Source organism: Mixophyes fleayi, chromosome 4 (genome assembly GCF_038048845.1).
Source record: "Mixophyes fleayi isolate aMixFle1 chromosome 4, aMixFle1.hap1, whole genome shotgun sequence".
In the NCBI taxonomy this organism is placed as follows: domain Eukaryota; kingdom Metazoa; phylum Chordata; class Amphibia; order Anura; family Limnodynastidae; genus Mixophyes; species Mixophyes fleayi.
This window is the reverse complement of record NC_134405.1, coordinates 8,187,572-8,212,978: the sequence shown is the minus strand read 5'-3', so window position 1 is coordinate 8,212,978 and position 25,407 is coordinate 8,187,572. Positions and strand designations below refer to the sequence as shown.

General features: G+C 38.0%; 1 pseudogene; it reads right to left on the bottom strand.

The window, feature by feature from the left end:
- LOC142149625 (uncharacterized) overlaps positions 1 to 14,619 on the bottom strand; it is an 82,943-nt pseudogene extending 68,324 nt beyond the window's left edge.
- Between the last annotated feature and the right edge of the window lie 10,788 nt (positions 14,620 to 25,407).

Below are 25,407 nucleotides of genomic sequence, written 5' to 3'. Positions count from 1 at the left end.
ACGATGGACCTTTAATAATTTATCCAGTTCAGTTAACCATTGTCCTTTATCTTTCTTTACTGGGATAATTCTAAAATGCTTCGTATTATGAGCAGATCTGTCTGTTGTTACCATTATTCAATTTAAAGCAAATATGAATTATTTGCACATTATAAAGAAATGACATTATTCGTTTAGTGTACTTAATTATCCACCATTACACAGTGAGTAGTTGTCCCTCTGGAGGACAGGAGACAAGGAGAGACAGCAGCTATCAGGGAATACTATGTATCTTTCCTTCTACTGAGCAATTACTGTTTGGCAGTAAGACCCTGGGTGTGATTCATCCAGACACACATACAGAAAGTAATGTGGTTTTAATTTCAAAAGGTGTTTTATTTTATAAATATATTTTTTTCAAATTAAATAAATTTTTCAGGGTGCTCCTGATGTCTACTGGACATAAAATACGTTTTTAAAATTGTACTGGATTGCAAACACATGTTATAGCATGCATACAAGACTGTCATCACCAGTAATCAGGACTTAAAGTAGTCCTGTAGCTGGAGCAAGAGATTCGACTGTAAAACAAGTACCTGAGAGATGGCCAAAGCTTGAATCAGACGTGGGTCTGTGCGCTCATCTTTGGCACACCCTTACTGTACATAGAATAAGGGAGAACGCTCCTTCCCCGCCCTGTTCCCACCCTGAAATTTTAAGCTGTAGTAAGTGTCATTTCAGTACAAAGGTGATTTGAACGTTGCTGTGTTTAGTTGAGGCATAAGAAGAATACATTGGCGGATTATATGAAAAAAATCTGCATTTACTTTCCTTGATGAATCAGTCCCCTGTGTTTATATTTCAGTTTCGGCAAAAAAAAAACAGATAGCTAATACATTTGCTGTATGTTACTAATGTGTCCTTGCTGTATTTTCATTATTGGTTGTCAAGTTGTCAGCAAGGATGACCACCTAATTATCACCCCTGGTTCCACCATCTAAAATGTATCAGAATGTACAAAACCCATTATTACTAAAATATATATTCATTCCACAATCAAACACAGAATCTCCACATTTATCAATATCAGATTTTATTCAACATCAAGTGTGATACAACCAGCTGTCAGTGACATAAATGGTAATTACAGATATTGTGTGAACATGGTCCTTCAGTCTATATACAGGTCAGTGATGTCTGATGACAATCACTATAGAGGATAAACTAAATACTTTTGAAAGACATTTACAGGTACCCTGGGAAACAATGTGTCCTCCTTGGGACTTATTTAATAACATGGTGTGAAGAACAAGGATGTGCTGTAACCCATAGCAACCAAATATCAGCTACTAGTAGCTGGTGTCATAAAACCAGCAAATGTGATGATCTTATTGGTTGCTAAGTGATACAGAAACAGTATAGTACATTCAACATTTACCAAAAACCCTTTCTAAACATATAGTTTTTAGAGGGAGATAAGACAATTATAGAAAAGTAAGAGGTAAGGAACACGGAGGCTATAACATAGACCAATAGGAGCACATGTAGTGTATAACAGGGCAGTGTGCAGTGTACCTATAGAAATATTCAGTACTGATAGCTCTGTCTGACATAGAAGTAATCCCAGTACTGAGAAGAGCTGCTGGAAATCTCTACTAGATAGAAAGTTCTTTTATATACTAGTCCCAGCACCTGCATGAGCAGAACAGCCGTATATTACAGAGCTTGACAAGGGCTGCCACATCGTCATGGTCTAGCTATAGTTATATACAGCGCTAGATCATAACAGGAAAATCACGACAGGTGGAAAGATGACCCCAAGTCCAGTTACCAGACTGCTCTAGTCTTTTATGGTTTATATCTCGTGTGAACCTTCTGATGTACAACAAGATTTGATTTCTGGGTGAAACATTTGCTACATTCAGAGCATTTAAATGGTTTCTCTCCTGTGTGAATCCTCTGATGTGCAACAAGAGCTGAATTGTCTATAAAACACTTGTTACATTCATTGCATTCAAATAGCTTCTCTCCTGTGTGAATCCTCTTATGTTTTTCTAGAGTTGACAATTGGGCAAAACACTTGCTACATTCAGAGCATTTAAATGGTTTCTCTCCAGTGTGAATCCTCTTATGTGCATCAAGAGCTGAATTTGAACTAAAACACTTGCTACATTCAGGGCATTTAAATGGTTTCTCTCCTGTGTGAATTCTCTGATGTGCAACAAGAGCTGAATTGTTTCTAAAACACTTGATACATTCATAGCATTTAAATCGCTTCTCTCCTGTGTGAATCCTCTTATGTTTTTCAAAAGCTGACATTTGGGTAAAACACTTGCTACATTCAGAGCACATAAATGGTTTCTCTCCCGTGTGAATCCTCTGATGTGCAACAAGAGCTGAACTGGCACTAAAACACTTGCTACATTCAGAGCATTTAAATGGTTTCTCCCCAGTGTGAATCCTTTGATGTTTTACAAGATTTGACTTGTGAGTAAAACACTTGCTGCATTCAGAGCATTTAAATGGTTTCTCTCCTGTGTGAATCGTCTTATGTGAAAAAAGAGCTGAATTAGCTTTAAAACACTTGCTACATTCATAACATTTATATGGTTTCTCTCCTGTGTGAATGTTCTGATGTACAATAAGACTTGACTTACAGGTAAAACACTTGGTACATTCAGCACACTTAAATGGTTTCTCTCCTGTGTGATTCCTGTGATGTTTTGCAAGACCTGACTTTTGGGTAAAACACTTGCTACATTCAGAGCATTTAAATGGCTTCATTCTTGTGTGAGTCCTCTGATGTATGATATTTGAGTTAAGATAAGGTTATTCTTTTATTGTTGAGCAACAACTTATTTCTTCCTTTCAAAATGAAATTCCTTTAGAGTTTATGAAGAATTTATGCCTTTAGTATATATGACTTGCAGGTGAGGGGATATTTTGGGAACAATCACAGGGTCTTTCCGAGACGTCTTGTGCTTTTACTGGGATCCTGCTTATTATTTTCACCTGTAAGAAAAAAGCATATTTGTTTTTAGAAGCCTAAATATTACATTAATGAATTTACTTTAACAGTAGTAATATTATATTGTATAAGAAACACAAAAATATTTTACACACTAACAAATATAACCCAATCATTGACCATTGTTTTTAATTTTGTGCATGTTGCCACACAAACATAAATACTGAAAACAAAACTGTGAAAGCTTTTCTGTACACATACAAATGACAACTGTGATTTATCCACACAGGAGATGATGAACTCACCACTTTCTCTCTTTTAAATGAAGTAATTTACATATTATGTGGTAGGTGGTGGTTCTGTGATCACAATTCATAATAAGTGCATCACTGAAGAAAAAGTGTCAAAATGAGCTAGAATATAAAGTGGCAGCAACGTAAGGTTGGTGCTACCCAGTACTAAAGGTTTACCCATAAAAGTGGCAGCTGAGTGCATATTTATATATGTTTTATTTTTTTTACATGCAATCTTTGTCTCAGTAAACTATTTGGGCCTTAATCTTAAAAAATTGTGCAAGAAAAGTCGGCTTTTATAATTATAGGAAACTATTATTCCTGTCCTTGCATATATGGCTTATACAGTTTAGGAGAAAACTAGAATGTCTATCACTATATTTACTAATATACAATAAATGTAAAAAAAAATCTAAAATCTGCAAAGGAATTTTAATTGGGCACTCATTCAAAACCTTAATTACACACTATAGATGAAACCACGTCAAAATACTCCGATGAAATTGATCTTAATGAAATGTTAATTCATAATTATTTTTTTTTCTTTATTTCAATGTCTTAATTATTTGTGAAAAGAGTTGCTCCTCCAATAATAAATTGCTGCGCAAAATCTTAAAAAAGAAACCATAATCACAAATACTCTTCCCAAAATACATACCATCCATCCAATTAGTCATTAAAAAATTATTTTTTTATTAACATACTAACATACAAATTTAAAAAAAATCCACCTAATGAAAAAAAGTAACAAAAAGAATCCAATTGACTATTAATCATAAAATAAATGAGCTAACACTTCCAGTAGTTGACACACCAGAGTATATTCATTAATATTTCCCCTGAGTTGAGTAAATAGTTTTTCGTCACGGATATATCCTACATAAAGGAAAATTCACTCCAAGTGCTAATTGCTGGTGTTCTTTTGTTAGATTGCTAAGGAGTAAAAACATCCCTCTTATAAATCAGAGACATGGATGTATATTTCGGATTGCTGCTTTTGGGGCTAATTAAAATCAGTTTTATCACATATATCATAAAACAATAAAACATTTTTTTATTGTTTTATGACATATGTAGTATTTCTGCTATTCTAAGTTTGGTATCATATTAATGGCAATGAATTGATTATATCACTTGTAGTCTGTGATAGAGAAGGCCATGATTGGTCAGCTCTAAGTTAAAAGAAAGTTCAGCTTTCAATTCCACATGTCTGAAGAAACTACAGTTTGATTATGCGGAGAAAAGCATAGATGGATAGATTTTTTGGCCAGAAGAACTGAGCCTGAATGGTCACAGATGTCCTTATTGAATTTGGTAAAAGAGAGACCGGGTCCCAACGTTGCCAATCATACACGGCAAATACATTGAGCCGTGATTAGGCAACAGACAGGGAGATGAGTTTATGAAGCACGTCACGTAGCTGAATGTACTATTTTTTGCATACTATGTAAAACATTGATCTTAATTAGTACCAAAAGCATTGATCTGAATAACACCATCTATGCCTCTAAATTATAAGAGGGCTGTTATGTACTCCCCAATAGTCTAACAGAAGTATACGTACAATTAGCACTTGGAGTAACTTCCTTTGCATTGGATATATCTGTGAGAAATAACTATTTCCACAATTTGTGAAGACACTAATAAAGGAATATACCCTGGTGTGTGCACCAATTGAATTATTAACCCATTTATTTTATGATTAAATTGGGTCCTCTTGCTATTTTTTTTATTTAGTGAGGTGGATTTTGTTTTAATTTTTATGCTGTATGCTAATATTTATTTTTTAATTATTAATTGGATGTGTGGTATATATTTTGGAAAAGCCTGTTTGTGCTTCTTTTTTTATTTTTGAAGATATTATAAATGTACGTTGATATTTATAATGGTTCATGAATATCTATTTATACTGCAACCATGTGGGAAAGAAGATACATATGATGTACAGTGTATTATCAGGATATTTAAAGTTCAAGACAAGTTAACCCAGCTTAAGTTTGCAATACAATATTTACTAATGATAATAGAAAGTACAGGGTATACAATGCACAGTAGTGTACCCTAATATTTATAATCCTGTTAGATTGCAGTACTAACTATACAAATATTGTAAATAAAAAAAACACATCACACATGTATAATGATACAATATCTAAAACATAATGTACATAAAAATGTGTTTATGAATCTTATTTTGCATAATGCTAATACCTTACTCTGAAGATTTTTCAGTATATCTCTTTATTTCCAGATCTTTCTTACTGTTCCATCCTTCCAGCTCTCCAGCCACCAACTCACTAACACTGGGCTGATACTGCCTATTTATAGTCATTCCTCCCCATCTCTCTTCAATAGTTCCCAGGATGACCAGAAGGTTCTCAGACTGTTTGTCTCCAGGTCTCTCATGTAAATATCCTTGACTTGCAAATGAGATATAAACATTCCTAAGGCCACTTACTATATAAGAAAATTCTAATTAGACCTCAGCAGGAGGTAAGATCTTTTAATTAGATCAGCACATTCTCTGACATCCTGTTATGTCAACAAATGGACCTTTTGTTTAATTATCTATTATCTATGCAGAGAGTGTTAGAAGAAATACCTGTTATACATATCATTAACTCTGATTTCAACAATATAATTGTTGGCTTATGAAACTATTTGAACAATAATCTTAATTGTACAATAGAAATTTGCTTATAAGATTATGGGGGAACACATTTATAACAATACAATATCTACAGCATAATATAGCCAAATATGTATGTATGCATGTAATATTATTATGTATAATATAATATAATTACATTACTCTGAAGATTTCTCCTTCTATCTATTTCCCTCCTGATCATTCTTACTGTAACATCCTTCCAGCTCTCCAGCCACCAACTCACTAACACTGGGCTGATATTGCCTATTTATAGTCATTCCTCCCCATCTCTCTTCAATAGTTCCCGGGATTACCAGAAGGTTCTCAGACTGTTTGTCTCCAGGTCTCTCATGTAAATCTCATTGACTTGCAAATGAGGTATAAACATTCTTAAGGCCACTTACTATATAAGAAAATTCTACTTAGACCTCAGCAGGAGGTAAGATCTTTTAATTAAATCAGCACATTCTCTGACATCCTGTTATGTCAACAAATGGAACTTTTGTTTAATTATCTACTATCTAGGCAGAGAGTGTGAGAAGAAAGACCTGTTCTACATATCACTAACTCTGATTTCAACATGACCCAATGTTAAAAATAAACCATAACATAAAATATAATATATTAAATACAAATAAAAAGGATCAGATCCTCCATCTTGTACATCCTCGATCAGCCAAGAACAGATCTACAAAATCAGATAAAGATCACTGAGGGAGAACACTAATATTATGGTAAAAACACCAGGATATTAAAATAAGAATTAATATTACATACTTAAATAAACACTGTGATGGATTATCTATACACCCACAAGACAAGAAGCTGTGATATATCCTCACATGAGATAATGGACTCGTCACCTACTCATTATTAAGGAAGCAATTTACATATTTAGCTGTAGGTTGTGCGCTAGTGAACAAAATAGATAATAAGTTCACTTAAGAAGGAAATGTAATAAATAGAATGAGGCACTCTGGAGTCTACATCTAAAATATGTATTGTTATTGTATGCTAAATTATATCTACATGTTTTGTCACAGTAACCAGAGCAGCGAACTATAAAATAAACACATAAAAAGTGCTCTTGTGATTTCCAATGTGAATTATGTTTGAAGAAGCAGAGAGGATCATAGTACAAATAATATGGAATTATATGGAATAAACCTCAATATACTCTTTGGACTTTAGATATTTTAATTGTCTGTATTATTAAACATATCACAGTATAAAGAAAATTGGGTGTGTGTTTTAGTATGAAGCAAGTCATTTTTTAGGAAACTTTTCCTGAGCAACATATAAAACTGAAAAAGATAATGTGATCAGTAGTAATAGAAGAAATGTGTGAGAATGTAAAACAGGGGAAACGACGTCACCCATTAGGTCATCATTACCTAATTAGTGTGTTCTAAAGTTCATCAAAAATTTACCATAGTGGTGTACTTTATCCCACCAATAATCACTATATAATTGTAGGTTCATGTCACGTCTTACTTTATATCCATCTGACAGCTTCTGCTATAGTAAGTAGAATGATTTCCATTTATTCCATAATTCCATATAATTAGCACTAAGATAATGATTTTCAATACAGCACAAAAAACTTCTCTATATAGAGCAAAACAAAAGACTTTTTTTGCTCAGTCTATTAATTTGGTCACACTCGTGGCCCCTTATGTCTAATATGGGGATGGAATCCCTGATATAAATACATAGAATATGGATGAGATAAAGTAGTAACTCCCTCAGATTGAAGAGATACATTATGGAATACTACATAATTATATTATGGACATCTGAAGGTATGTAGTTTGGACACACGCTAATACACCACTATTTAGGGGGATCTTATGAGAATTTTTAGGAAAGTAAGAATGTATTAAACAAATTATCATCTGATAAATAGGCTTTCTTATTTATATTAATTACTCCCTGGAGTAGATATCTGTAGCGCTCATAATAATCTGACATACATATATTACACAAACTACCCGACGGTACAAGTTGATCATATATATATATTACCCACAAGATATCACAGTACTGTTAAAGAATATATATTATTGCCAAACTATATTTATTATCATGTAATCAATGGTTGATTCATGAAGCTATTTGGGTCAAAATCTTAAGTATTTATGCAACAAACGTTGGCTTTATGTTAGTAGCCTCAACAGGAGGTAAATTATTCTAATTAAATCATCATAGTCTCTGGCATCCTGTTATGTCAACAAATGGATCTTTTGTTTAGGATTTACCTATTGTCTATGCAGAGAGCGTGAGAGAAAGACCTATTCTGCATATCAGCAGTAACTCTGATTTCAATATGATTTACTATAAAAAAATTAGACATAACACACAGATATAGATCTCCAATGATTAGACCACTAGAAATTGAAGCTGGTAAATCTGTTATAGTGTGAAGAGAGCAGATACAATATGAATCAGAGTGGAATAAAGTAATTCTGGCAATTTAAAAATGCCACATTGTACTTCTACTGTGTTAACCCTGACCCCTTCAGAATAGAATTCAAACACCTTAAATACAAAACCCTCAAACATTCCTCACTCCCTACATATCCATCCTCACACCCATTCCCTCCTACCCACTCCACTCTAACAATGACAGCAGCCCCACCTCCTCACTGACATCTCTTCCTGCTCCCACCATCAGGATTTCACCTGTGTTGTTCCCAACCTCTGGAACACATCCCCACTCCCAATTAGACTATCGATCAGTGTCAAAGCCTTCAAACGTTCCTTAAATCTCATGTTTTCATTCAAGCCTACCAGCCCTCCTCCTAACTCTCCCACCTCTGCATCCCCCACCTCTACTCACCCCACTTTGTTTCACCCATTCTGTTTCTACCCATCCCCTCTAGAATGTAAGCTCTCATGAACAGAGCCCTCAATCCCAGAGTTTTCCTTTTGTAATTATGTCAATTTGTTGTTTGTATTTAAATACTATTGTCCCTTTTGTACTTATGTTATTTTGTCATTGTGTTCTATGTTCTAACCACCAGTGTATGACGCTTCAGAATCCTTGCTATGTCTTATAAATAAAAGATAATAATAATTAAAATAAAAGAGTAACCATGAAAGGGCATAATTGGCCAATGTAATACAGCGATGAACCCAGAGGTGATGTAAATGATAGTGACTACACGCAGCTGACATCCATAATTTAATGTGATAAGGGCCATTATGACATACATGTGAGTGACTACTAGAGGGTGCAGCTAGTGTATTGTGTAAAGTTACTTGGATGCATAGGATTGAGCAGATTATCATGTTCAGCTGCATAATATTCTGAAACCTCCACTGTAAGTCTGTCACGGGCACTAGGAGTCTTTGCCCAGGATATCACCAGATGATGGACTTACCAGAGTAATATAGCTGGTACTATGGTTCTCTGGTAGCAGGGTGACAACGGAACAGGAGAAACAGAAGATGGTGAGAGAATGCTCAAGGAAAGTCTATGACTAGCAGCAACTGGTAATAAGTAGATGAATGTACACGAGGAACCAGATGGACAAGGAAACGTGAGGAGAGTCAGTGGTCTGCGTATAGCAAGTTGTACCACTGCTATAGTGAGGAGGAATGTCCAGGAGAAGCGAGGAGGTAGTGAGAGTCAGCGGTCTGCGTATAGCAAGTTGTACCGCTGTCTATAGTGAAGGAATGGAATCCAGGTGAAAGTAGGTAACGGGGAAGTCAGTGGTCTGCGTATAGCAAGCTGTACCACTGCTTATGTGAGAGGATACTTGGAACTGGTGTCACAGGGAAAAGGAGTCAGTGGTCTGCGTCAGCAAGTTGTACCACTGCTATATATATGTGAGGAGGGGCACGAGGAGATGAATGTAAAGCAGAGTATACACGGGGCACACAGAACTTGATCCCACGATGATATCCACAATACAACGATAACTGACAAGCACTGCTTGAAGTATACAAAGTCACAATAGCTATCCAGGCAATAGGAAACAAAGTCAATGGTAACAATAGCTTCAGTGGATAGGAGGCTCCGGAGGAGAACACAACTCAGTCCAGATGGATATGCAATACAAAAGCAAAGTCAATGGAAAGTATGCATACCGCGGTTCAGGAGAGCAGGCTGTCAGAGAGACGTGCAGGGATACCTGAATGGCTGAAGGCCGGCAGGAGGGGAGACCACTGGAGGATGGAAGCGGTAATCAGGTTGGTGCAGCGCACGGCAGGTAATCCAGAATCAATGAAGCAATACTCAGGAAGCAGTAGTAAGTGAAACTGGAAACATGATGAACACGGGAGAGTTGAGGCTGTCTGGTATCCAGTAGTAGTGGTGGAGGCAGCGGAGAGAAGGCACGCTGAACACGGGAGAGTAGAGGCGGTCTGGAACCCTGTAGTAGTAACGGAGGCAGCGGAGAGCTGACACGATAAACACAGGAGAGTTGAGATGATCAGGAACTCTGTAGTAGTAACGGAGGCAGCAGATAGGAATCAGCTAAGTGCAGGCACGATGAACACAGGAGAGTAGAAACGAACAGGAGTCCGGTAGTAATAGCAGATAGGAATCAGCTGAGAGAAGGCACGATGAACACAGGAGAGTTGAAGTGGTCTGGAAACCACAATAGCAGTAAACAGGAATCAGCAGGAGCTGAATACATGAGGAACACAGCAACACCTTCAGAGGCTCATGGGGAATGAGACTCCAAGATCAGGCAACCAGGTAATGATCACACGTGGTTTAAATAGGCAGGGTTGCCTGATTATCCAATCAATTAAAAGCAACAGGTACTGAAGGTATGATAAGGGCTGCACATGCGCAGACCCTCAGGATGGCAGACGGCCACGGTTCCTGAACACACGGGAAATGGCACTCACAGTCCGGTGAGTGACAAAGTCATAAGGATACTAGAAGTCAACCAAGGTGTTGTACAACAATATAATTGCACAATGCTGAAAGCAGGATACTTTTATACAAGACATATAAATCCAAGGGGACTACTAATATCCTTAATAACATACAGTAGATTTACATATTAGTACCACTTGTATATTATATTCACATCACACTCTCCTTTCACCTCACAACTCTTTCCACTGGGAGAACCACAAACATGAGGGAGCACAGACATTTAACTTGGGCTTCTTCTAAAAACATTTCTCAGGAGAGTGTAAAAATGCCAGGGATGGTATCCACCAGTGGGTTCTCTAATCACTCAGGAACATCTCCAAACTGGTGAAAGAAATTGATTTATTTTTAAAATTCACACAATACAGTGAAAAGTTCCAGTGTTCAGCCAAAGCTAACAGAAGGCACAGGGAAATGTCCTCTACAATGTCTGTATAACTGCTCTGTATGACTTAGTGGGATGTAGCAGCCAAACAGTCCCTGACAGTGATTTGATGTAGTGACGAAGTCTATTATTCTGAGTCACAATAGGGAATAGCTCCGTGTCTCACAGTCTGGCATATCGTCTCACATGGCAGCTTAAACCAAATATGGAAAGAACAGACTGACAGAAAAAGAATTCCTGCTCAGCCTTCCAATGAAGTAGCACACTGTCAGACAGTATGCACCCTAGCTTTATACCCTGCTGTAGTAATCCTCCCCATAGTGAACTATATGGCGCCAATATTTTCTGGACTGACATGTTTCTAAACTTGTCCTATCTGTCCCAAGTTAATAGGGCTCACTGAGAACATAATCAAATTGCCTTTCAACCCACACAATCTGGAAAGCTTGTTAAGTCCCAGTGATTAAACAATAAGCCCACATTATCTATGACTCTCAACTGCCTTATTTTCAGGAACCACTAGGTAGACAATATACAAACATAAACATTGAATTACAAGGAGTCAACTAGATAACTAACTTTATAACATAATAGCCAGTGTTATGTTCCTTATGAACTGAAGCGTACAATCATACGTGTGTACGCCATGTTACATTACTATACAGTGTATGTATATTTTGTGGATATTTGCAGAAGAAAGGAATTGTATTTGTTACCAATTGAATTGTGTGACTCTCCAATGGGGTCACCCTGCTTTGTCCACAGAGAGCAGAACCATTTTAGAGATCAGTGACACCAAGGAGTGAAGCCAGAACAATTAAGCCCACTGTGTATGTGCAAACAAAAGAAAATATAGTCCAGGGCTTTAAAGAAATAATATACAAATCACTATGTATAGGCATGTGCATAAATAGAATAAAAAGAAAAAACAACCAATAGGGCGCTAACGGGTTTACTTCCTTAGGATGCTTCACCAACCGCAGCTACAACAATATGCAGATACTGTTACTGCTAAAAAGGTCAAACTGAGAATAAAAAATAGAAGAGCACTGTTTGAAATTAATAAAGTAGTATAAAATTCAATCTATTGATTTTAATAATATATAACAATTTTAAATAATATAAAATAATCATACATATCTAACAACACAATATATAGATCCTAGTGTAGGCAAGTGAAACTTTGTAGAGGGAAATTGCAAAATACAGACATTCAAACTCCTCTTAACTAAAGATATTCAATTAGCTCACATTATCTCCGTCTCTTGGGGGTGGTTTCATCAACCTCTGATGAAACCACCCCAAAGAGGTGACAAAACGCATCAGTATATATACTAGTTGGTAAGTGTATTAATTTTTCAGCTCATCAATTACTAACGCTTACTGTGGTCTTTACTATACACAGATTTTCTTCAGCTTCACAGAAGCCAGTTTACCGTCTGAAAATAAGGTACAAAAACAAGTATACTGAGGACAGCGAAAGTTTTTTGGCTTCTAAATGTTGCCTAATGGATTATTTTTGTTACTTTTAATATTGGTGGGAGCATTCCCTAACATGGATTGATATCTGAGTACCTTGCAGTTGGAATAAGAGGTGACTTACACAGAGCTCTTTAACTTGGATCCAAGCTTTAACAAGTAACTGCAGTGCAATTATTCTTACCCATCCCGTTCCCTCCCTGATATCATAAGCTGTAGTAAGTGTCATTTGACGACGAAGATGACTTGAACACTGCTGTGTTTAGTTGGGTATGGCCCAGTTCTGAGCATGTGCAGATTAAAGTTTTGGATTAGACGCAAAAAAATCGACATTTATGTTCCTTGATGAATTAGACCCTGTGTTTATATTTCAGTTAAGGCAAAAATAACACATAGCTAATACATTTTCTGTTTGTTACTAATGTGTCCTTGCAATGATTTCATTACTGGTTGCCAAGTTGTCAGCAAGGATGACCACCTAATTATCACCCCTGGTTCCATCATCTAGAATGTAGCAGAGTGTATAATATTCATTAATACTGCAATAAATATTAGTTCCACAATCAAAAACAGAATCTCCACATTTATCAATATCAGATTTTATTAAACATCAAGTGTGATACAACCAGTTGTCAGTGACATAATATGGTAATTACAGATATTGTGTGAACATGGTCCTTCAGTCTATATACAGGTCAGTGCTGTCTGATGACGATCACTAAAGAGAATAGAGGAAATACTTTTGAATGACCTTTACAGGTACCCTGGGTAACAATGTGTCCTCCTTGGGACTTATTTTATATCATGGTGTGAAGAACAAGGATATGCTGTAACCCATAGCAACCTGATATCAGCTATTAGCAGCCTGCTATCATTAAACCAACAAATGTGATGATCTGATTGGTCGTTATCGGGTGCAGAAACAGCATTTTACATTCAACATTAACTAAATAACCCTGTCTTAATATATAGTTATCATTACAGAGGGCGATAAGATAATAATTGAAAAGTATGAGGTAAGGAACACGGAGGCTATAACATAGACCAATAGGAGCACATGTAGTGTAAAATAGGGCAGTGTGCAGTGTACCTATAGAAATATTCAGTACTGATAGCTCTGTCTGTCATAGAAATAATCCCAGTACTGAGAAGAGCTGCTGAAACTGTCTGCTAGAAAGTTTTTTTTATATACTAGTCCCAGCACCTGCATGAGCAGAACAGCAGTATGTTACAGAGCTTGACAAGGGCTCCACATCGTCATGGTCTAGCTTTAGTTATAGAGAACTCTAGTTCATAACAGGAAAACCACGACAGGTGGGAAAATTCCCCCAAGTCCAATTACCAGACTGCTCTAGTCTTTTATGGTTTATATGTCGAGTGAACCTTCTGATGTACAACAAGATTTGATTTCTGGGTGAAACATTTGCTTCATTCAGAGCATTTAAATGGTTTCTCTCCTGTGTGAATCCTCTGATGTTTTACAAGATTTGACTTTTCTGAAAAATATTTGCTACATTGAGAGCATTTAAATGGTTTCTCTCCTGTGTGAATCCTCTGATGTTCAACCAGTGTTGATTTCTCAGTAAAACACTTGCCACATTCAGAACAATGAAATGGTTTTTCTCCTGTGTGAATCCTCTGATGTCTTGCAAGATTTGTTTTTATTGTAAAACACTTGCTACATTCAGAGCATTTAAACAATTTCTCTCCTGTGTGTGTCACCTGATGTCTTACAAGAACTAACTTCTGGGTAAAACATTTGCTACATTCAGAGCTTTTAAATGGTTTCTCTCCTGTGTGAATCCTCTGATTTACAACAAGCTTTGATTTCTGGGTAAAACATTTGCTACACTCAGTGCAATTAAATGGTTTCTCTCCTGTGTGAATCATCTGATGTGCAATCAGTTGTGATTTACATGAAAATGTTTTGTCACATTCAGAGCACAGATAGGGCTTCTCTCCTTTTAGATTCATCATATGCTTAACAAGAAATTAGTTATAGAAAGTTTCTCCTATTCAAAAATGAAGTTAGCTGCTGTAAAGAAGAATTGATCACTATAGTACTTATGACTTGTAGGTGAGTTGTTTTGGAACATTCAGATGCTGAGAGAACAAGGACCTTTTCAAGATGTCTTCTGTTATTAATGGGAATCCTGCTCATTAACTCACCTGTAAGCAAAAAGAATGTTAAGATTTAGCAGCCTAATCATTACATTAATGAAACTACTGGAACAATAGTAATGTTATATTGAATAAGGAAAGCAAAAATGTTTTATACACTAACAACTATGACTCAGACATTGACCATTGTTTTTATTTTTCTGTACAGAGATACAGAAACATACATACTTAAATGAAAACTGCAAAGGCCTATCTGTACTAAATAGACTTGCCACTGACTCACTATTATTTAACAGTTTACATCTTTAGATGTAGGTGTTTCTCCTGTAAATAAAGTTCACAACAAGTACACTAAAGAAGAAAAAGTATTAAAAATTAGACACTTAGCAGTAATGTAATATATAGTCAGTTAATTGTGTGGCAGCAACATAAAGGGGGGACCTACCCAACACTAGAAAGTTGTACCTAGTAAAGTGGCCACTGAGTGCATATATATATATATATATATATATATATATATATATATATATATGTTTTCACAAGAATATACTATGTGATGCCTACTGATTACCCAATATTAAGTGATAAAAAAAAATCAAATAAATTAACACCATACACCAGGTATACATCAACAAAGAATCACACAAGAAATAGCACAAAATAGTGTAGTGTTATCAAATAAATTTAAATAAACAGTGATGTGCTCTAATCAATATCCGTAGTCCAAAGGAAATTAGATATAAATTTTATCTGAGATACCTGTTGTCTTCTACAAGTACTTGGCTAAAGAATCTATTCAAAAAGTTCTACTCATAAAAAAAGATAGAGAACATCATAGCACTGATTTTGGCACTTTTCATTGTGTGATTCTAATACATACAGGTTCCCAAAGTGTGCTCCGCGGCTCACAGGGGTGCCGCGGCACTGTCACCGGGGTGCTGTGGTCAGGTGGAGGATAAAAACAAAAACTTGCCAATCCGGCGGTGCCCGGGACCCAGCATCCTCCTCCCTCCTTACTTCTCACTTAATGTCGGACGTGACAAGCGGCACGGGAGCGGATGCTGGGTCCGAGGCACCACTGAATTGGTAAGATAGAAGAAAAGACAGAAGAAAGAAGGTCAAGTATGGTAAGAAAAGAAAAGGAGGGGAATGGATGGTGATAGGAAACAGCAATGGAGAGGCAATAGAATGAAGGAGGGGGCAGAGCGAGGATGCAGAGGGGGCAGAGCGAGGATACAGAGGGGGTAGAGCGAGGATACAGAGGGGGTAGAGCGAGGATACAGAGGGGGTAGAGCGAGGATGCAGAGGGGGCAGAGCAAGAATGCAGAGCGGAAATAGTGAGTGGATGCAGAGGGGGCAGAGAGAGTGGATGCAGGGGTACAAAGTGTGTGGATGAAGGAGGGCGCAAAGTGTGTGGAGATGAAGGAGGGCGCAAAGTGTGTGGAGATGAAGGAGGGCACAGAGTGTGTGGATGATGGGGGCACACAGTGTGTAGATGAAGGAGGGCACAGACTGTATGGATGTAGGGGGCATAGAGTGTGTGGATGCAGGGGGCACAGAGTGTGTGGAGATGAAGGAGGACACAGAGTGTGTGGAGATGAAGGAGGACACAGAGTGTGTGGAGATGAAGGAGGGCACAGAGTATGTGGATGCGGGGGGCACAGAGTGTGTGGATGATGGGGGCACAGAGTGTGTAGATGAAGGAGGGCACAGACTGTGTGGATGTAGGGGGCATAGAGTGTGTGGATGCAGGGGGCACAGAGTGTGTGGAGATGAAGGAGGACACAGAGTGTGTGGAGATGAAGGAGGACACAGAGTGTGTGGAGATGAAGGAGGACACAGAGTGTGTGGAGATGAAGGAGGGCACAGAGTATGTGGATGCAGGGGGCACAGAGTGTGTGGATGATGGGGGCACACAGTGTGTAGATGAAGGAGAGCACAGACTGTATGGATGTAGGGGGCATAGAGTGTGTGGATGCAGGGGGCACAGAGTGTGTGGAGATGAAGGAGGACACAGAGTGTGTGGAGATGAAGGAGGACACAGAGTGTGTGGAGATGAAGGAGGACACAGAGTGTGTGGAGATGAAGAAGGGGACAGAGTATGTGGATGCAGGGGGCACAGAGTGTGTGGATGATGGGGGCACACAGTGTGTAGATGAAGGAGGGCACAGACTGTATGGATGTAGGGGGCATAGAGTGTGTGGATGCAGGGGGCACAGAGTGTGTGGAGATGAAGGAGGACACAGAGTGTGTGGAGAGGAAGGAGGACACAGAGTGTGTGGAGATGAAGGAGGGCACAGAGTATGTGGATGCAGGGGGCACAGAGTGTGTGGATGATGGGGGCACAGAGTGTGTAGATGAAGGAGGGCACAGACTGTGTGGATGTAGAGGGCACAGACTGTATGGATGTAGGGGGCATAGAGTGTGTGGATGCAGGAGGCACAGAGTGTGTGGAGATGAAGGAGGACACAGAGTGTGTGGAGTTGAAGGAGGACACAGAGTGTGTGGAGATGAAGGAGGACACAGTGTGTGTAGAGATGAAGGAGGGCACAGACTGTGTGGATGTAGGGGGCACAGAGTGTCTCGATGCAGGGGGCACAGAGTGTCTGGATGCAGGGGGCACAGAGTGTCTGGATGCAGGGGGCACAGAGTGTCTGGATGCAGGGGGCACAGAGTGTCTGGATGCAGGAGGCACAGAGTGTCTGGATGCAGGGGGCACAGAGTGTCTGGATGCAGGAGGCACAGAGTGTCTGGATGCAGGAGGCACAGAGTGTCTGGATGCAGGGGGCACAGAGTGTCTGGATGCAGGAGGCACAGAGTGTCTGGATGCAGGAGGCACAGAGTGTCTGGATGCAGGAGGCACAGAGTGTCTGGATGCAGGAGGCACAGAGTGTCTGGATGCAGGGGGCACAGAGTGTCTGGATGCAGGAGGCACAGAGTGTCTGGATGCAGGGGGCACAGAGTGTGTGGATGCAGGGGGCACAGAGTGTGTGGATGCAGGAGGCACAGAGTGTGTGGATGCAGGGGGCACAGAGTGTGTGGATGCAGGGGGCACAGAGTGTCTGGATGCAGGGGGCACAGAGTGTCTGGATGCAGGGGGCACAGAGTGTGTGGATGCAGGGGGCACAGAGTGTCTGGATGCAGGGGGCACTGAGTGTGTGGATGCAGGGGGCACAGAGTGTGTGGATAAAGGAGGGCATAGTGTGTGTTAGCTGTAAATTATTTTTTTGACAGAAATATAATTGAAAAAAAATATATAAATATTCTTTTCCCTATAATTTATGTGTATTATTTTTGCATAGAACAAAATAAGTATTTCTGTCCTGACCTAAATACTTATTACGTTTTTTGCCACAACTACTTATAAAACGGGACTGCTCAGTAATTATTTTGGAGGGTACCTTGAAAATATTTTGGAGACTCTAAGGGTGCCGCGAACTGCAAAAGTTTGGGAACCACTGACATACAGTATTTATGATATATACATATTAATTTTTTATTGATAGAAGTATTGCTACACTAAATTCATTATCATTTATACAATTATTGGTTCATGAGAATATTTGGACCTTAATCTTAATTGTGCAACAAAATATAGCTTATACGATTATGGGAGAACACACTTATAACAATACAATATCTACAACATAATATCTCCAAAAATTTGTGTATATATCAGTATATTCTTATGTATAATATAATTACCTTACGTATATAATTTGGGTAGCCTGTTTGTGCTTATTTTTTTCTTTTTGAAGATAATATAAATGTACGTTGATATTTATAATGGTTCATGAATATCTAACTACACTGAAACCATGTGGGAAAGTAGATACATATGATGTACAGTGTATTATCTGGATATTTATAGTTCAATACATGTTGACCCATCTTTATTTTGCTATACAATATTTAGTTATATTAATGCAAAGTACAATGCACATGAAAAAATTATAATTATGTTAGGTTGTAGTGCTAACTATACAAACATTGTTAAGGCGAGAACGCATAACACATGTATAATACTACAATATTTACAACATAATATACACAAAACGTCATTATGTATCTTCTTAAGGGTAATACAATTACCTTACTCTGAAGATTTCTCCTTCTATCTCTTTCCCTCCTGATCATTCTTACTGTTCCATCCTTCCAGCTCTCCAGCCACCAACTCACTAACACTGGGCTGATACTGCCTATTTATAGTCATTCCTCCCCATCTCTCTTCAGTAGTTCCCAGGATGACCAGAAGGTTCTCAGACTGTTTGTCTACTGGTCTCTCATGTAAATCTCACTGACATGTAAATGAGGTATAAACATTCCTAAGGTCACTGAATTCTAATTAGATCTTGGCAGGAGGTAAAATCTTGCATTCTAGTTAGATTATCACAGTCTCTGGCGTCCTGTTATGTCAACAAATTGACCCTTTGTTTAGTATTTGTCTATTGTGTAGGCAGAGTGTGAGCTGAAAGACCAGTTCTACATATCAGCAGTAACTCTGATATCAATTGTATTCATTGTTAAAAATAACCTATATGAAAAGATAAAAGTAATTTATTTATAATAAATGAAATTGAAAAGGCAGATTATTAACAATATTCATCTAATCTAAGACAGAATGATAGATATCGCAGAACCTCTTTTAAAACTATCAAATCTATTTGCTACACAATTAAAAAAAAACTCCTTTTCATTGTTATAAAGCAAAGATTTATGTATACAATTATTAGATCTAGTTAATAATGATCATATATCAGATAAATTAATGTCACCCGAGTTCACTTTGCAATGTCATTCATGGAATTCAGGATTATAAGGAGACAGTCAGTATAAAGGTGAGTAACATTGAGATCTAAAACCCTTCAGTTACCAATGTTCTGCCTTAGAATAACAGGGAAAAATAGACTCACAATACATATTGAATTTCTCACATCTTATGTCCCTCCAAGTAGTGTCAGCTGACACAGCTCAAATGCTGAAAGCAGAGATCTACTTCTGAAAATAATGTGATCAATCCTTATGGAGACTGAAGTAAGAACCTTGACACGTTTCTGTGCTGTTGGACTTTCATCAGAAGGATGAATCCAGGTGACACGGTCTCAGTATTTATATGTGATGTATTCAGTCACAACTGATCACTAATCACCTGTAAAAACGGAAAGACGAATGTCTAATAATGTAAGGAATACTAAAAGGGTCTATGATATTTAAGTTATATAATTCAAACATATATTAGCATTTAAAGGTTTATATGGTTTATTTATATATATATATATATATATATATATATATATATATGTATCAATGGATCTGACTTGTATCTACTATCAAAATACCTGTACATTAGATAAACACTTATGGAATAATAATAGTTCATAGTAAAGTGCTGATTATCAGCGTATGTACAAATTTGTGAGAAACTCTGATTAGAATAATAGACCCAAGTAATTTAAACTAGAATAGATGAAACAACAGTGACAAGAGGCAAAACTAAATGTATCACATATATGTATCACAATAAACTAAGTGGAAGCAACAATGTGTCACATTACATCACATAAATTAAGTGGGAGCGTTGATGTATCACATGTGTCAGATGAACTAAATAAATACATAAGTCAGCGGCTGCAGATAAACAGATGATCCTCATTCAGCCACAAGTCTACATTGGTAAAAGGCAACAGCTAGAGATTAAATAATATCTACCAGTTAAGTAAACTAAATGATCTAACAAAAAATACAAAATATTTATAGCTAAGTAATAGATTTTATTGTAAGATTCAAAATACGTTAATTGTATGACTTACAATACACTTTGCTATTAATTACACTGAGGCAGAGAGTTTGCTATTCAATTGCTATCAGTACTAGCGGGACCTCCTGTGCAGGGCCAGATTTACAGCTAGGCAGCTTAGTCACCTGCCTAGGGCCCAGGAGTCGCATCGGGGGCCCGGCGGGGGTGGTGGGCAACAGCCCAAAAAATCCAAAATTGCTGCAGAGGAAAGAAAAAAAAATGACCTGATTGCGGTGTCGCCCGGCAGCCTCCTCCCCTTCTCTGCGCTCCATTGTGTTCCACTGATTGTCGGGTGTCAGTGACGCTGTGAGAAGTCATCATGCCCGACAACAAGACTCACAGAGGAGAGGAGCGTGTGACAGACAAGAATGAATATAGAACACAAGTTGAGAAAACAGAAAATAGAAAAGAGTAAAACAGAAGAGAAGAACGTAATACAAAGGTAAGTAAACTAACGGAGGCAGTGGCACACTATGATAAAGGAGAGCACAGTGTGAGGTCAGGGTTATCATATTCCCTTGTTCAACCAACAAGGAGGATTTATATATTTCTTTAATATGTCTCCTGTCAGGGGAGAGGGTCCTGCAAACTAAATTGTGTATGTAGGGACCCCCGTGAGGGGATAGAAAATAGAGTAAAAAGTTTACTGTAGACACACACAGTTTTGTAGTGTTAAGTATTTATCACACAATGAGAACGATTATATACAGAATGTAGTTTTGTTTTTTTTATAAGCCATCAACTATCTCAAGGTTATAACAGCTATGAGGTGACTCGCCAGGGTAGTAGGGCCAACACTGAGCATAGTAGTGTGTTCTGTAAGGTGGGCACCAATATAATTTAAATGTTTGTATCCTTTTTTCTGACAATATTGCACTACATACTGATCTCTCATTCATACTTATGAGAAACGGTCACACTTGGATGTAGTTTCAGGTATGTGCCTGATCCTTAGATTATTTCCCTTTTTTAAGATCTGAGGTTTTTTTATCTCTTAGAGTTTCCTGGTCAAATAATCTAGGTCCCTGTCTGTGTCTCGTTGGAACCACTGCAAGTCTTCATGTAGTTTCTCATTTGTTGACCTATGAAATACAAGGACAGATATGTCTGATTTGATTGATGTGACAATCTATTGTATTTCAGGTGCTTCAAAAACAATTGCTTAAGGTCTGTAATTATGTAAAACCTTGTAAGATAAGATATCCCCTTTTGTCAAGAAGTTCACCCTATTCTGCTGGAATATGCGGAAACTGCGGCGTCTCCGGCTGTGGGTGTGTTTCTCCAGCTTTGTGTAGTATTGGGTAACTTCTGAGGAGTCACATCTTCTTGATTGGCAGCTTCCCACTGAGTGTTACAAGGTAAATGAGACATTAGGAGGTGACAAAATGCCCCATAAAATGCTAAAAATAAGTTTAACAATTGTCAGGAGCAACTCTCCTATGCAGCCATTTACTAGGAGCACCCTCAGCTACCCTCAGTTTATAGTGGCTTAATATTCATCGTACGGAGTATAGGACTAGTATACATAAATATTCTTCTAGATCCTTTGAAAAAAATATGGGGTCCATAGTCTTTATTCTTTAACTGCTGGGACCACAATGTGATACAGAGACCACAGTGTGATGCAGTGTAATGATAAAGGAGGGCACAGTGTGATGAGAGGGGCTCTAATAAGGGGCCGCAGTGTGATGCAGGGGCTGCAGTGTGTTGCAGTGTAATGATAAAGAAGGGCACAGTGTGATGAGAGGGGCTGTAATAAGGGGCCACAGTGTGATGCAGGGGGCTGCAGTGTGTTGCAGTGTAATGATAAAGGAGGGCACAGTGTGATGAGAGGAGCTACAATAAGGGGCCACAGTGTGATGCAGGGGGCTGCAGTGTGATGCAGTGTAATGATAAAGGAGGGCACAGTGTGATGAGAGGGGCTGTTATAAGGGGCCGCAGTGTGATGCAGGGGGCTGCAGTGTGATGCAGTGTAATGATAAAGGAGGGCACAGTGTGATGAGAGGGGCTGTAATAAGGGGCCACAGTGTGATGCAGGGGGCTGCAGTGATGAAGGGGAGCAGCGTGATGTACATGTTATTTGAAACCTATGTTCTGGGTAGGAGCTTCTTTAGGGGGGTGGAGCTCTCTGTATGCAAGGTTCAATACAGTAGTGTTGTAATTTCACTTGGAAGTATGATTTACTTACAAATACAGATACTAGTAATAATCCAGCAGACTCTTCTACAAGATCCAGTTACAGCACAAAACAAATATTTGCAAAAACATAAAATAATTGAAATTACATATCTTCCACTAAAAATGCTGCTTTTAGGTCACTGTCCCGCTGTCCTGAAAGTAAGGACTGCTGGGATATATGTCACGCTCTGGTGAGCAGGCGCTGCCCACTTCTGCCAATGGTGTATGCAGCAATGCAGGTTTTTTTCTGTAGGAGGGTGGCCTAGAGTTTTTCATCTGCTAAGGACACCCAACGTGATGCAAGCCACACCCACAATGGTATGGCCACGCCTCTTTGATGGCACTGCGCGGCGGTACATGGCTTCCCCTTGTACTCGACTATAGGAGTATATGCTATGGCTAAGATATAGTGCTATGGATTATTTCAGGGAGGGGCCTCAAACACGTCAAATGATTCAGTTTTCCTGGGGTCGAACAAGGTGCACCCCAAAACGCTCCCTTACCTATTACCATCTTGAATAGGAAAAACAGCTGTTTCATCTGCAGGATATGTCATTTTGCTGCTGAAACCTTTGGGGACTCTGGTAGGCGCAATTGCTATTCCCCTGTATATGTGCTATCATTATACAAATTCATGTGATTTTATCATATCTGTTGAATAGGGATTGTCGATAAATAAAGGGTAAAACCACTATTTTCTTTTTGTGGTTACCTGAATTTCTGTTTGCATATGGAATATTATCCCTAGTGGTGAATTTGATCATATGAGGGCAAGACCCTGTGCTGAAAATATTAGGAAGTTGAAACTATATGTTTTTGAAGGCTTTGAATATCCACGGGTTTGTGTAAGTGACATTGCATGTGGGGCTCCGAAAACAGGTGAAGGAGACCCCTATCTATTACCTTCTCATATTGCATTTTATATAGTTGTGACTATGGTATTTACCTTTTTCAATATGGAAGTGGCACCTTTCTAGTCTCTCTGGAATCACGCTTGTGCATGTGAGATGTTTAATGCACATGGTGGTGAGAAAATCCATTGAATGTATTACACTATTTTTTCCATTTTCTTTTCTTTTGGGAACATTTTTGAGTGAGACACCTAGAAACAATCCAAGCAAAATTATATTGATTTACATATGCCTTGTGGACTATGGGATAAGATTTAATCATTGCCAATTTTACTTTTTTCTTTGGCAAATTTTCATATTTGTTTTGAGTGTACTATTTGTGACGTGCCACTTATTGTTGCATTTTCATTAATGACTCATGTAGTGTTGTTGAAGTAACTTTTAACAGAAATACATATTAGCTCATATATTTAAGTTTAGGGTCTGTACTTTTAAGAGAACGTGTTGCACAATATAGAATTGCATAAAAAGAGACATGTATTTAGTAATTTTCCATCATTGCACAATTCATGAGCAAAACAGATTAGATAATTGTCATATGATTGTATTTCACAATCATCGCCTGAGAAGAGCTGCAGGAACTCTCTTCTGGATAGAACGTTCTTTATTCTACTAGTCCCTTTACCTGTATGAGCAGAGCAGCTGTATATTACAGAGCTCAGCAAGGGCTACCCCATTGTTATTGTGTTATTGTGTATTGCAGCTCTAGTTCATAACAGTTAGACCATCCCAGAGGGAAAATGCCTCCAAGTCCCCTTGTCAGACCTCTCTAGTCTTCTCTGACATTTAACATGGCCTTGATGTTATATAAAACACTTATAGATTGAAAACAATTAAAACTGCATATCCCCTGTATGGATATTATGATGATACAACAAGATAACCTAAATATGATATATATGCTACATTCAGATCCTCAGGGTGACTCTTGTGTATGAATCTTCTGGTGAGTGACAAGTGCTTTCCTTTCTATTTCACTAAAACACTTGCTGCATTAAGACCAAATACCTGTTTTCTCTCCTGTGTGAATTCTCTGATATTGTACAAGAGCTGGCTTGTGGGTAAAATACTTTGTTGGGGTATCAGGGTTCACCGATACTTCTATCAATCACCTTCAATGTCAGTCAGATCTTTCTTTGTTTTTAGTCGACTGGTGAACAGAAAATACCCAACACCTGTATGATATAATGCTGAGCAACTTTTATTCTGTTACAAATTGAGACCGCTTCAGCGTCTATTTTTATACATGTAAGTCTAGGGGTATAGATGCTGAACAACCAATTATAAGACAGTAAATTATGAAAGAAAGTCAATCAACAATTATATATATTGCAGTTTTCCAACAAAGTTCAAACAATTCTATCTTCTTTATGCATTATCTCTTTCCAGGTTTTCTGCCAATACTCTTGTGCTGCTCTGTGAAGAACGTTTCGCTTTACTGCGTGTCCTTGGTCTGTTTCTGTTCATGAGAACATCCTGCTATGTAGTTTCATAACCTTGAATAATTTGTCTTTTAAACTGAACATAATATCTGCTAATTTCTCTTAAAGTTATAGCATAACATATTAGCTTCTAAAGCTTAGTACATGATAGATATTAAATCAATAATCATACAATTTCACTCTAACACTCCCCTCTTTGATTAAATATTAACAATTAACTTCTACCTATCAGTCATGGTGATACTCAGCAGAAGACAGTTAGTACCTACATTTACATCATATGGTATCATAAGGACCCCATATAGGTAGAACA